Raw genomic sequence first — 13448 nt, 5'->3', positions numbered from 1 at the left:
TGATGGATGGATAGTGTATACTGTGTAGATGCTCTGGACAAAGTAGCTTGGAGTATGACATTACAAGATTTCGTCACAGTGCTCAGAGGTGTGATGTAAAACTTTATATCTGGAATTTTCACTTTATATTTTTGGACCATGGTTGACTGTGGGGAATTGAAACTGTGGAAAATGAAACTGAGATAGGTGAATGGGAGAAAAAGGAAAAATAAATTTAAAAATTTTGGAATCCTGTGGGAAAATAAAAACTCTCAAAATTCTTTATAAATAAGTAACTTTTAAACTGCAAAGCCATTATTATGGCAAGACTATATGTAATAAGTTTGTTTATTGGTAACCACTGGGTTCATGTAGAGAGAAAAGTGATTTAAAACCTGGGTACCCATAGACAGGGAAATGATCTGAACTATGGCCAGAAATATTCGTGTGCACTATGGCGACTGTGCTATTTCAATCCCCACCTGTTTGCTTGTTTGTTCATTCTAAACTGAAAATGTAAAAATAAGCACGGATTTGAAAACCACAGTGTTTCTTTCCCTGTAAGGGGGTCTCACATTCTGTGTTGAGGTGCCACTCCTTTGCTGGTCTTAAATAAATCTCTGCTTTCACCTCACCTTCTAATGTTCCCTAGAATTATTCTCTGTGGCAAGCACTAAGAACCTGCCCTGGGGCTGAAGTTGTGGCTTAGTGGTAGTAGAGCACTTGCCTGGCATGAATGAGGCACCGGGTTTTATCCTCAGCACCACATTAAATAAGTAGATAGATAGATGATAGATAGATAGATAGATAGATAGATAGATAGATAGATAGATGTAGTGCAACCATCTACAACTAAAAATATATATATTTAAGAAAAAGAACCTGCCCGAGCCAAGTTGATGTCCCCTTCTCTTTGGAGGGAAAGGGGGGACCTCTGTATTGAATATAGAATGAACTAAACTTACAGATGTAGGTGTGAGGTCAAGGGAAAGATAAGAATAACTCTGAAGTTATGGGCCAAGTAACTGACAGGATAAAAAGTACTATAGGCTGATATGAAGGAACTTATAATAAGAATATTTTGATTAAAAATATAAATCAAAAGTTTGATTTCAAACATACTCAATGCAAGACCCCCATTGGCTCTTACACAGTTACATAACATCAAAGCTCAAAGAAGTCATAGTGAAGATACACAGTCCAAGGGGACTGGTTATCCTCACATCAAAAGTAAGCATAGATAAGCATAATACAGAAGTATATTTCTTAATAATACAGAGGGCTGAATACTGACTGAGCCTTGAGGCAGCTTTAAACCTAGGAAGAAATCCAGGCAAGGGAAACAAGAGGAGCCACATAATGTAATGATTCAGGAAGAAATTAAGGAAAGAGGGGTGACATGGAATAAATTATAACTTTCCCACCCCCCTCCACAAAATTCTTAGGCTGAAGCCCCAACCCCCCATAAGACAATATTTGGAGATTTTGGAGATAGAGTCTTTGAAGAGGTAATTAAGATTAAGTATGAACCATTAATTCGATTAAGGGGACTAATCCAATCGCCTTGATACATGTGAGGACCTCACTGGGACTGATGCTTTTAACAGAAGAGGAAAGGGCACCAGGATGTGTGCACACACAGTAGGGAAAAAAAAAAAGCCATCTGTAAGCCAAGGAGAGAGGCTTCAGAAGAAACCAAACTTGCCTACCCCTTAATTCTAATCTTCCAGCCTCCCCGATGGTGAGAATATTGTTGTTTAAGCTTCTGACTGATACAAGTGGTAGCTCAGCACTCAGTTAAAGAAAAGTATGTCAAAAGCAAGGGACTGACCACCTGTGTCAAATATCACTGATCAGTCAAGCAGGATAAACATGGAGGAATGGCTACTTTCCCTATGGACACTGGTTACCTTGAAGAGAGTATTGTTGTTGCTCTTGTTGTTTTTTTGGTTGTGGGGTTTTTGATTAATTGTTTACTGTGCTAGCGATCAAACCCAGGACCTCATGCGTGCTAGGCAAGCACTCTACCACTGAGCTACATCCCCAGCCCTACCACACACACACACACCAGCAAAAAGCAAATGGTGCAGAAGTGTTGCAAACTGACTGGAGTAGGTTTGAGAGAGAAAGGAAAGAAAGCTCATGCATATCTAGAGGAGAGCAGAGTAATAGCCAGTGGCTAGGAAGAGAGACCTATGGGGTGAGAGAAGTGTATTTCTTAGTAATACAGAGATTATAGAATACCTCTTTGTGTGAAAGGTACAATAGAAAAGGCCATATTGATGACAGAGAGGAAACACCTCAGATAGGAAACCATCTCAAGAGTCCGACAGGGCTTTGGAGGGAAGGACTATGATCCAGGGCACCTATAATCTTAGACAGTTCTCTCAGGATAGCAGGTGGGAAGATAGGTAATATATTAATGCTGGCACATCTGAAAACATGGATTCATTATAAAAATGATGTAATAAACTTTTAAGAGAATTGCATGTTCATGGGTCCTTTTCACCATTTTGGAACTTCCTTTTTGGAATTATCAGGAGGCATCCTGCTATAATCAGGGTCTCTAAATTCAGAGTAGCATAAATTAAGACCAAGACAAATGAGACTCTAAGGAGAACTTCCTGCCCAAGTATTAAGTTCCTGCCTTAAAGCTAAAAAATATTTGGACATGGGCTTTGCATAGAGATTTCAAGAGCCATATTCCCCTGAAGCCCACCCTAGAAACCTCTATTTTTATCTAGTACAAAATTGCCAACTCATGACAGCAGTTGGGCCAAGGAGGTGACTGAAGGAAAAACAGTAAAAGGAATTTGTCAGGGAAGATGAGGGATTACAGTCACACTGGTAAAAAGTTTACCAGTTTGTTTCTGGAGCTTCCCCAAACCTAGTTTGTGATCAACTAAACTGTTTGCAAGTCTTTTAGAAAAAAAAAACAGAGTGGTTCTATATCTGTGTAATGTAGAAAAATATTACAGACATCATTTTATAGATGCAGAAGTTAAAATCTCTCCAAGTTACATGGAGAGGTGTTGCATATGAGGAGTGGGATGAAGAAGTGGCTGGAAGCACACACTCTGAAACCAGAGAACTTAGATTCAGATTAGGCTCTACCACAGAAACTCTCCGCAGCATTTACCAAGTTAGCCAGCTTCTCCTCTACAAATCCCTCAGCTATAAAATAGGGATCGTGGGAGTGCTTCATAGGGTTTATTAAACGACTAAACAGATGAAAAGCACTCGCAACAGTGTTCTCCATAATATGATTTCATTTATTTTTATTATTATTTATTGTTATATATTAGATCCTACTAGACATAGAGCAGCAACTCCACAATATGAGTTTCCTTTCTTTCACCTTTTTTTGACTATTTTTTAATATCAAGAGCAGCACTCTCAAAATATTTAATATTTGACTTTTAGATGGCACGATATCTTAGGCTTCATATAATGTTTCCTTTTATAGTGTTAATTTCCAAAGTCCAAAGTCTTTTCTATATATTATTCTTCCTTTTGCAACTCTGAATTAGAATATCTTTAAATATAGGCTACTTTTATAATACAACTACTTTTATGATACCATTAGATAATTTCTACTATCACTAATAAATGATAATTATTATTATAATAATAATAAGCATTTACCTTTCTGTAGTAGGCTGAATAATGGCCATCCAGATCCTAATTACTGAAATCTGTAAATGTTCTCTGATAAGGGAAACAGAACCTTCAGGGATGTGATTAAATTAAGGACCTCATGGTAGGAGGTTATCTTGTGTTATCTAAGGGGTCCCTAAATCCAATCCTATGTGTCTTTATAAGAGAGAGACAGGAAGAGATCCCATAGTCACAGAGGAGCAGGCAGCTTGAGGAGGAACACTGAAGCAGACATGGGAGTTATATGGTCCCACAGGAAAGCAACACCAAGTGGCTACCAGATGCTAAAAGAAGCAAGTGGCTACCAGATGCTAAAAGAAGCAAATAATATCTCCCCCAGAGCCTCCAGGAGGGCTATCGCCCTCCCAACACCTTCAGTTCAGACCTCTGGCCTCTAGAACTGTGAGAAAATTTATTTTTATTTATTTTATTATACATTTTTATTAGGTTTTCTTTGGTGCATTATAATTATGCATAATGATGGAGTCCATTGCATTCATACATGCACAAATAATATATTGCACCAACACACAACATTTAGATGCAGGCATTGACTTCCTTAATAAACTCCTAAAGCTCAAGAAATAAACCAAGAATCAATAAATGGTGTGACATCAAATTGAAGAGCTTTTGCAGAGCAAAGTAAACAAGAGAGTGAAAAGTGAGCTACAGATATGGGGGAAAAATCTTTGTCAGCTTCTTTTCTGACAGAGGATTAATCAGAAAATATTCTTTAAAAACTCAGAAAATTCAACATCAATGAAAATAGAATAATAACCTCGTCAACTTATGGGAAAATGAACTAAATTTCCCCTTGATTTAAAACCTCAAGATTTTAGTAACACTTTACAGCATCCCTAAAAAACTAATATACATTTTTTAAATTCCGTACACTGTGTTTTACATGTATTATTTTGTTTAATCATTGTGTTAATTCCATGAACTAGGAATTAACCTCTTTTATAAGTACAGAAACTTGCATCACACAGCTAATAAAAACCAGAGCTAGAACTGTCACCCAGGGAGATGATTCCAAAGCTATCATTATGCTTATACTTTTATTGTTACAGTGACTTCATGTGTTTTTTAAAAATGTTTTATTATGCATAAAAATTAGTATGTCAAAAATCACATTTAATAATATATAATTTTAAAATTATGAATGAGTAAGGATTCCAAATTCAAGTCAGGGCTGACACACCTTGGTATGAACAAACTCTTCCTACTTATATGCTGTGGCTTTCTTTTTCTTCTGGTAGCTAGGATGCAAAAGTGAAGAATAAATAATAATATAGAAAACAATTAATATAAGTACAACCATCTCGTCTACAATTTTTGAAGAATTTTTAAATTAAAAAAAAATGTCAGCACAATGCCCATGCCCCCAAACAATCCGGTGGAAAAAAAAGAAAGCTCTTTGGATGAGAATTGTGTGTTCAATTCTTCAGACAAGGTACATTGAAGGAAAAAAAACACGGCAGCAGTTGAAGTGACAAGACAGAGCCCAGTATTTTAGTCAGTTATTTCGCTGCTGTGACTAAAGGATCTGGCCAGAACAATTTTAGGGGAGGAAAAGTTTATTTGAGGGCTCATAGTTTCAGAGGTCTCAGTCCCTAGAAGGCCGGCTCCATTCCACGGGGCTAGAGGTGAGCCTGAACATCATGGTGGGAGAGTGTGGTAGAGGGGAGCAGCTCACATAGTGATCAGAAAGCAGAAAGAGAGTCTCCACTCTCCAGGTACCAAATATATATCCCATAGCCACACCCCAGTTCCCACCTCCTCCAACCAAACCCTACCATTTTAGTTACGACTCAGTCAATCCCCATCTGGGGATCAAATCATTGATTGGGTTAAGACTCTTACAACCCAATCATTTCTCCTCTGAACCTTCTTGCATTGTCTCACATGTGAGTTTTTGGGGGACACTTCACATCCAAACCCTAACATCCAGCATTGGTATAATCATTTCTTCCCATTTACCTGAAAGCAACCTATTACATGAAACAGGGGAATTTTCCAATAGCATTATGCCTGGGATGGGACTTGAAATCTTGAAATATGTTCTATGTTTTAACCTATAAATTTAACAATATTCCTTATAAATTTTCTCTGTTGCCATATCTTTTTTTTTCTGTTACAAATAACTGAATTTCTAATGCTTAGAGAAGACATAATCCCTAAGCCCTATCAATGAAGAAACTATGATCCCAGAAGTAAATAATTTACCCAAGGCCATATATTTAGTCATTGTAAAGCTTTTGCCATAATATTTCACATATAACATGTATATGATAAATAATAAATAGTGTTTAAATTTTTTCAAATTTTTTACTAAGTAATATATTTAGTACTGTGATATTGTATATGTTGTTGTTATTGATTTCTTTTCATCATTTTAGTTTTTTAACTTTTTAATTTTATTTTTTTGGTGCCTAATAATTATGCAGAATAGAGCATTTTATTTGTATTTTTAAATTTTTGACTAAATATTTCACACCTCTTTTTTAAAGAGAGAGAGAAAGAGAGAGAGAGAGAGAGAGAGAATTTTTTAAATTTATTTTTTAGTTTTTGGTGGACACAACATCTTATTTTATTTTTATGAGGTGCTGAGGATCCAACGTAGCGCCCTGTGCATGCCAGGCAAGCGTGCTACCGCTTGAGCCACATCCCCAGCCCACTAAAATATTCTTTTGAAAATGAAAATCCAGTTAGTGACCTTTGAATTCCTTCCACAGGAATACTGTATTACAAAAGCTACTCCCTTATGTAGAGCAAAATAGTGACTGAGTCAAGAGATTGAGAATAGTATTCAAAATGTGATCATGTAAATCTATAGATAAACAAAATTGAGAATTCTACACATAGATCTTGGAGTCAGCTATTTACTAACTGGGAGTTTTCTCTGATCTGCCTGGATCTTTTTCCACTAGCCCTCTAGTCACCACTAAATATTCCTGCCATGACCTACTGCTAAGACTTGAATGATAGACATCAAGACCCCTCAATTCTGCTGATGCTGTAATTTCCTTTTGTAGGACTATGAGGAAGAAAAATTCATTTGGAAGAGACCATCCTAAGATGAAAGAGAGTGTTCCCTCCCTGGTTGCCTTTCTGTGACTGTTTTCCAATTGTCTACCACTGCCATCGGTATTCTGACCCAACTGTTATGGGAAACTGCATTATGAGAACCACATCTGGGATCAAATTAGGTCAATAGGCAGAAAAATTCCTACATTTTGGGGAAGCTGAATGGGATTTATGCTGCAGTGCCAAATTTGTGGAGAAAAAATTGTCTATTAGCAACTAGTGATGAGGTTAACTGTTGAGCAATAAAAGAAAGAATAATTTATTTACTTCATAATCATGTAGGAGCAAAGACAGAATGATCAGTTGTCAGTAGTTTGCCACAAATCAATCACTACTTCATTGTATGCCACTCTATTCTCAAAACAATCTTTTCAAAAAATCAGAAGATGCTGTCCCCTGAGGATACATAAGGATTGACAAGAAAAACTCTTTTCCCAAAGAGCATAGTTATGTACATATAAAATTCAAAAGATCTATAAGCAAAAAAATAGAACTAATATTTATTTAACAAGGTCACTGAATACAACACCAATATACAAAAAAAATTGATTGCATTTTGTACACTAGCAAGAAACCAAAAGAAAAAAAAAACTCGATATGTGATTTAACAGCACTATATGTTACAGAGACCTCCTATGACCTACTTGCCCAGTGCTCCTCAAAATTCCCAAGGTCATCAAACACAGGAAAATTCTAAAAATACTGTCACAGCCAAAAGGAATTTAAAGAAACATGACAACTAAATGTAACGTGGGGCCCTAGATGGGATCCTGGAACAGAAAAAAAAAAATCATAGGTGAAAACTATGAAAGTCTGAGTAAATGATGGGCTTTAGTTAGTAATCAGATATTGGCATTATTTCATTAATTGTGATAAATGGTCCATACTAATGTAAGACATGTATAAGAGAAAAAGCTGTGTGAAGCCAAGGGAGGGGAACAGAGAGGAATTCTGTTCTAGCAGCTCAATTTTTCTGTAAGAGATTGTTCTAAAACTAGTCAATTAGTACAAAAGAAGGGAAAGTTGAAAATTAGCTCAACTACGTATGAAAATCTAGTATGTAATAAAAGTGACATTAAATCAGTGAACTTTTGAAATAAACGGTGGCATAACCAAGGCTGGGCACTTGGAGAATGATAAAATTGGATTTATACAAGAAGCACTGAAGAAACTGAATGGATCTGAGATCTAAATGTAAAAATCTGAAACCATACAGCTGTTAAAAAGAAATCTGGTGTATTCTTTTATAAATTCAGGACAAGGAAAGGCTTTATAATTATGGCTCAAAAATTAAAAGCAAAAAAAGGAAAGGAGGTAATTTTTATTTATGATGCTGGGGATGGAATGCAGGGCTTTGCACATTTTAGATGAGTTCTATCCCACTGAGCTACACCTCCAGCCCCAGTACGCATAAATTTAACTACTGAAAAATTTAAAAACTAAAACTTTAGTACTATAAACAACAGAATATCTTCAGGAAAGACAAATTAAAAATTGACATATTTATTCCACACATTGCAGAAAAAGGCTAAATAAATATAAAGAGTTAAAAATAAAGATTTTGTCAACTCCTGATATAAAACAGGACAATGGGCATGAACAGACAGGTCACAGGAAAAAGTAAACAAAAGGCCTTTAAGCATATAAAATTGATTTAACTTCACTCAGATGTGAGAATGAAAATTAAAACTAAACTGAGATATCATTTCATACCTATTAGATCAGCAAAAAAAAAAAATCATCAAATTTAAAAACTTGGTGACCATTGCCTGGGCAAGTCTATAGTAAAATAGACATCCATATGCATTGTTGGTGACAGTGTCAATTGTCCTGCTATAGGAAGCATTAGGAACATTCAACAAACGGTATAAGCATTGACCCATTAATCTAGCAACCTCACTCCTAAAAATTTACGTTCAAGTAGAAGATAATATGTGAACAAGTTAATTTGATATTTCATTATGCATAATATTTAGTAGGAACAAAAAAGTTGGGGAGAACTTTAATGTCCATGCAGAACTCGAACAATTGAATACAATGGTGCCATTTAAATATTTCTATAAAGACTGTGAACTATTAACGGAATGAGGTCCAGGAGATGTCATTAAGTAATAAAAAGTAAAATGTGTCACCTTTGTGCAAAAAAGAAGCTGCAATAAGAAGATATATCAAAACAAAATATTATATATATATATATATATATATATATATATCAAATACATGTATACATATAAACATATCAAAAGAAAAAATCATAAAAATGGATATTAAATTTTAATGGGATACTTATACCTAAGGTTACCAATGTGACAAAGTTAGTAATATATATATATATATATATATATATATATATATATATATATATAAAGACACATGAAATCTTATTACTAACACATGAAATCTGAATTTTGCATCAATATTAAAGTCATTCCTCAGTATCCATAGGCAATTTTTTTCTAGGACTTTGTACATACTAAAATCTGTTGCTGCATAAGTGCCTTATATAAAATTGTGTTGTGTTTACATATAACCTATGTACATCCTCCTATAGACTTTAAATCATTTCTAATTTATTTATATAGCAAATATAATGTAAATGCCCCATAAGTAGTTCTTACATTGTACTGTTTAGGCAATCATAATTAGAAAAAACAGTCTGTACATGTTCAGTACAAATGTGATTTGTTTGTCCAAATAGTTTTAATCCATGATTGGTGGAATCCAGAGATACTGAATTAATGGAAATAGAGGACGAACCATGTATCAAACAAGATAAAAACAAATCCTGAAAATCAATGTAAAGGAAAACAAATCTAATTATGTAGCAAATAGATAAACTCAGAGGAATGAAAAGATTAATTTGAGTAATTTAAATACAGCATTTTGACTGCACTCTCCATGACACACAAGAAAACAAGACTCGCACAGCCATCTTCCACTTAATTTAGTATACTTGTTGTGATGTCATGCTTGGTGTAAAATAGTTTTGAAACTATTTTGAGCATTCTATAAAATTACTAAATAAGTAAATATATTCTACTGTTGGATTCCAAAAAGATGTGAATATGGAATGGGGGGGAAATTAGAGGGGAAAAACAATGTGACATTAGAATTGATCTGGAGGCATCAATATAAACACATGATTGTGTGTGTGAGTGTGTGTGTGTATGTGTATGTATACAGTTACATATTTAATGATTCAGATTCTGGTTTCAAATATTATTGCCCACCAAAAGAAACCAGGATCCCTTACCCTTTGCTATTTCCACATCTGTGGCAGAGGACATTCAACGTGAACTTAGACTACCTTGGGCCAGAAAGCATCTTTTTCATAAACATAATTGAATGGTCCACCATGGAATTCCAGTCTGCTTCCCAAGCATATTACTCTTATCAGTTTCTCCCAGAAACTGGAAGGTTGACACATCGTGGTGAGTCACCAAGTTCTGCCAGGTCTCACTTGGCTGCACTTTGGGAGCAAAATCTAGAGTGTTTAGTTAACAGATCCTTGAGCTTACCCTGTAGTTCATAGACTTTGATAATACATAATATTTCCAGGGTGTTTTTTTTTTAAATAAACCTCTTAACAAGCTCTGGGTTTAATACAAAATGCCAACTGTTCCTGAGAAATCCTTCCCTTTTATAACACAGGACCAATGTGGTTGGCATTTGTTTTAAACCACACGAGACAAAAGGAGCATCTATGCAACGTGGTACAAAGGCAGCCCAGAGACATGGGAACACTTAATATTGCTATATTGGTATCAGAGCCATATGGTGAAGATTTTTTCATATTCTTACATGAAATGTTTCACTCTATTTTTAAAATTTTGACCCATATTTACTTTTGCCCTTACAATAAGTTAGTAAAGACCCTTGGGTCTTCTCTTAACTAGAGTTTCAGGAATTTTCAATGTCTCATTTCTTTTTTTTTTTTTTTTTTTAGGAGATTTCTGTTTATTTTTTTTTTATTTTTTTTAATTGTTGGTCGTTCAAAACATTACATAGTTCTTAATACATCATATTTCACAATTTGATTCAAGTGGGTTATGAACTCCCAATTATACCCCATATACAGATTGCTGAATCACATCAGTTACCCTTCCATTGATTGACAAATTGCCTTTCTAGTGTCTGATGTATTCTGCTGTCTGTCCTATTCTCTACTATCCCCCCTCCCCTCCCCTCCCCTCCCCTCCCCTCCCCTTTTCTCTCTCTACCCCTTCTACTGTAAATCATTTCTTCGATTTGTATTAGCTTGTCTTACCCCTCCTTTCCTCTTATATGTCCTTATGTATAACCCTGAGGATCGCCTTCCATTTCCATGCGATTTCCCTTCTCACTCCCTTTCCCTCCCACCTCTCATCCCTGTTTAATGTACATCTTCTTCTCAAGCTCTTCGTCCCTACCCTGTCCTTGTTTACTCCCCTTATATCAAAGGGGTCATTTGGTATTTGTTTTTTAAAGATTGACTAGCTTCACTTAGCATAATCTGCTCTAATGCCATCCATTTCCCTCCAAATTCTATGATTTTGTCATTTTTTAATGCAGAGTAATACTCCATTGTGTATAAATGCCACATTTTTTTTATCCATTCATCTATTGAAGGGCATCTAGGCTGATTCCACAATCTTGCTATCGTGAATTGTGCTGCTATGAACATTGATGTAGCAGTGTCCCTGTAGCATGCTCTTATTAGGTCTTTAGGGAATAGACCGAGAAGGGGAATAGCTGGGTCAAATGGTGGTTCCATTCCCAGCTTTCCAAGAAATCTCCATACAGCTTTCCAAATTGGCTGAAAGTTCTGATTTTATGCCAAATGATTCTTTTTTTTTTTTTTAGAGAGAGTGAGAGAGAGAGGGGGACAGAGAGAGAGAGAGAGAGAATTTTAACATTTATTTATTTTCTTAGTTCTCGGCGGACACAACATCTTTGTTGTATGTGGTGCTGAGGATCGAACCCGGGCCGCACGCATGCCAGGCGAGCGCGCTACCGCTTGAGCCACATCCCCAGCCCAATGTCTCATTTCTTAGCTCATTTTCTGAAAAGAACAATTCCTCCTTCCACCCTGAACTTCCTCTCCTCCCCCCACCCTCCCTCCCTCCTTCCCTCTCTCACTTACACACACACATACACATACACTTTATTATTTAGGTGATCTACCATCTATTACTCCAAGGAAATAGCTTTCCTGAATTCTGTCACCACAAACCACACAGTCCAAAAGTTCACTGATCAAACTATGGGTGAACAATGCCTGCCCCTTGAGTTGGATGAACTTGGGTAAATTACATTAGTCATGAGCCTCAGTCTCTTCATCTCTTTATAAATAACAACACCTACCACAGAACATAGTAGCAGAAAATGGAGATAACGTGTGTAAAGCAACTAGCAAAAAACAAGGTTTGTCATTCACACTAATTACTAAATCGTTTTCTATTATGGTTTTGGAATTAAAAGAGTTAAGCAAAAATTAATTATAAGCATAGTTTCTTCCAAATGAAGAGCTGGATTATTCACTAATCACTAATATTACACATTATAATTCCAAAATAGCCTAACTGCAATAGAAATCATCAGTTTTTGCTATTCTCAGAAAAAAAAAAATTAAGTGTCAACTATCTCAAATGAAGAATAAAATAACATTATTAATAAACTTTGGTAATATTAGCAATTTCATAAATAAATATGATACTTATTTATCATCTACATGTTTCAGTAGACAGTGGTAGAAGGCTTCAGTCATGCTGTCCCCCAAGAGGCACTAAATCAGACCTCTGCTAAAGAGGGAGAAGCATGTCCACAAGCACTCCAAGAAACTTTTGTGCATAATGTTAAAGAATTGCTTGCTTGTTAAAAAAAAAAAAAAATATATATATATATATAAATCCTGCAGTCCCTACTTTGTTATGCTCTTATATCCTCCCAACCGAAGACATGATGATAAAATATGTATATACAGGCATCTTTTATTGGAAAGGAACCAGATGGGAAAAGTACAAGTAAAGTCATGATCTCAGCTCTAAAGTTAGAAAGGATAAGTTGGCCACAAGATGGTGAGAAGTCGAACCATGTTGATAAGATTGCTAACTCTGTTATGAGAATATTATGACAAGAAGACAAATGGACTCACATGGGATTAGCCACACTGGATATTCTTAACTTTTAGTGTATTCTCTCTGGGGGTTCAAATCAATGATTTTAAACACTGAGCACTCTTAATACTTTTAAGCCTCCTGTCATCATTGTTCAAAGCACTCCAATTACCATATTTTTTTAAAATTGGTTATGTACTATACTTGGCTTATTAAAAAAATTTATTGTTATATATACAGAATAGTGAGATTCATCGTGGCAAATTCATACATGCATGTAATATAATTTGGCCATTTTCATTCCCAGTACCTCCCCTTGCCCTCTTTTCCTCCCTTCCCCTGACCCTAACCCCTTCCTCTATTTGTCCCCCTTTTATGTTTATGAGATGCTGCCCTACCTTTTTCTTTTTCTGTCTTCCATATATGAGAGAAACTATATGACTCCTGACTTTCTGAGTTCAGCTTATTTTGCTGAACATAATGCTCTCAAGTTCCATCCATTTTCCTGCAAATGACATAATTTTGTTCTTTTTCATCCATTGTGTGTATACAACACATTTTCTTATTCTATTCACCTGTTAACAGACAACAAGGCTGGCTCCATAACTTGGCTATTGTGAATTATGCTGT

At 35.6% G+C, this 13448-nt stretch overlaps 1 protein-coding gene across 1 annotated transcript in view; it reads right to left on the bottom strand.

The window, feature by feature from the left end:
• Pxdnl (peroxidasin like) overlaps positions 1-13448 on the bottom strand; it is a 454066-nt gene that overhangs the window by 280577 nt on the left and 160041 nt on the right. The window lies entirely within an intron of this gene.

This window comes from Urocitellus parryii, chromosome 7, assembly GCF_045843805.1.
Source record: "Urocitellus parryii isolate mUroPar1 chromosome 7, mUroPar1.hap1, whole genome shotgun sequence".
Taxonomy (NCBI): Eukaryota; Metazoa; Chordata; class Mammalia; order Rodentia; family Sciuridae; genus Urocitellus; species Urocitellus parryii.
This window is presented reverse-complemented; position numbering and strand designations above follow the sequence as displayed.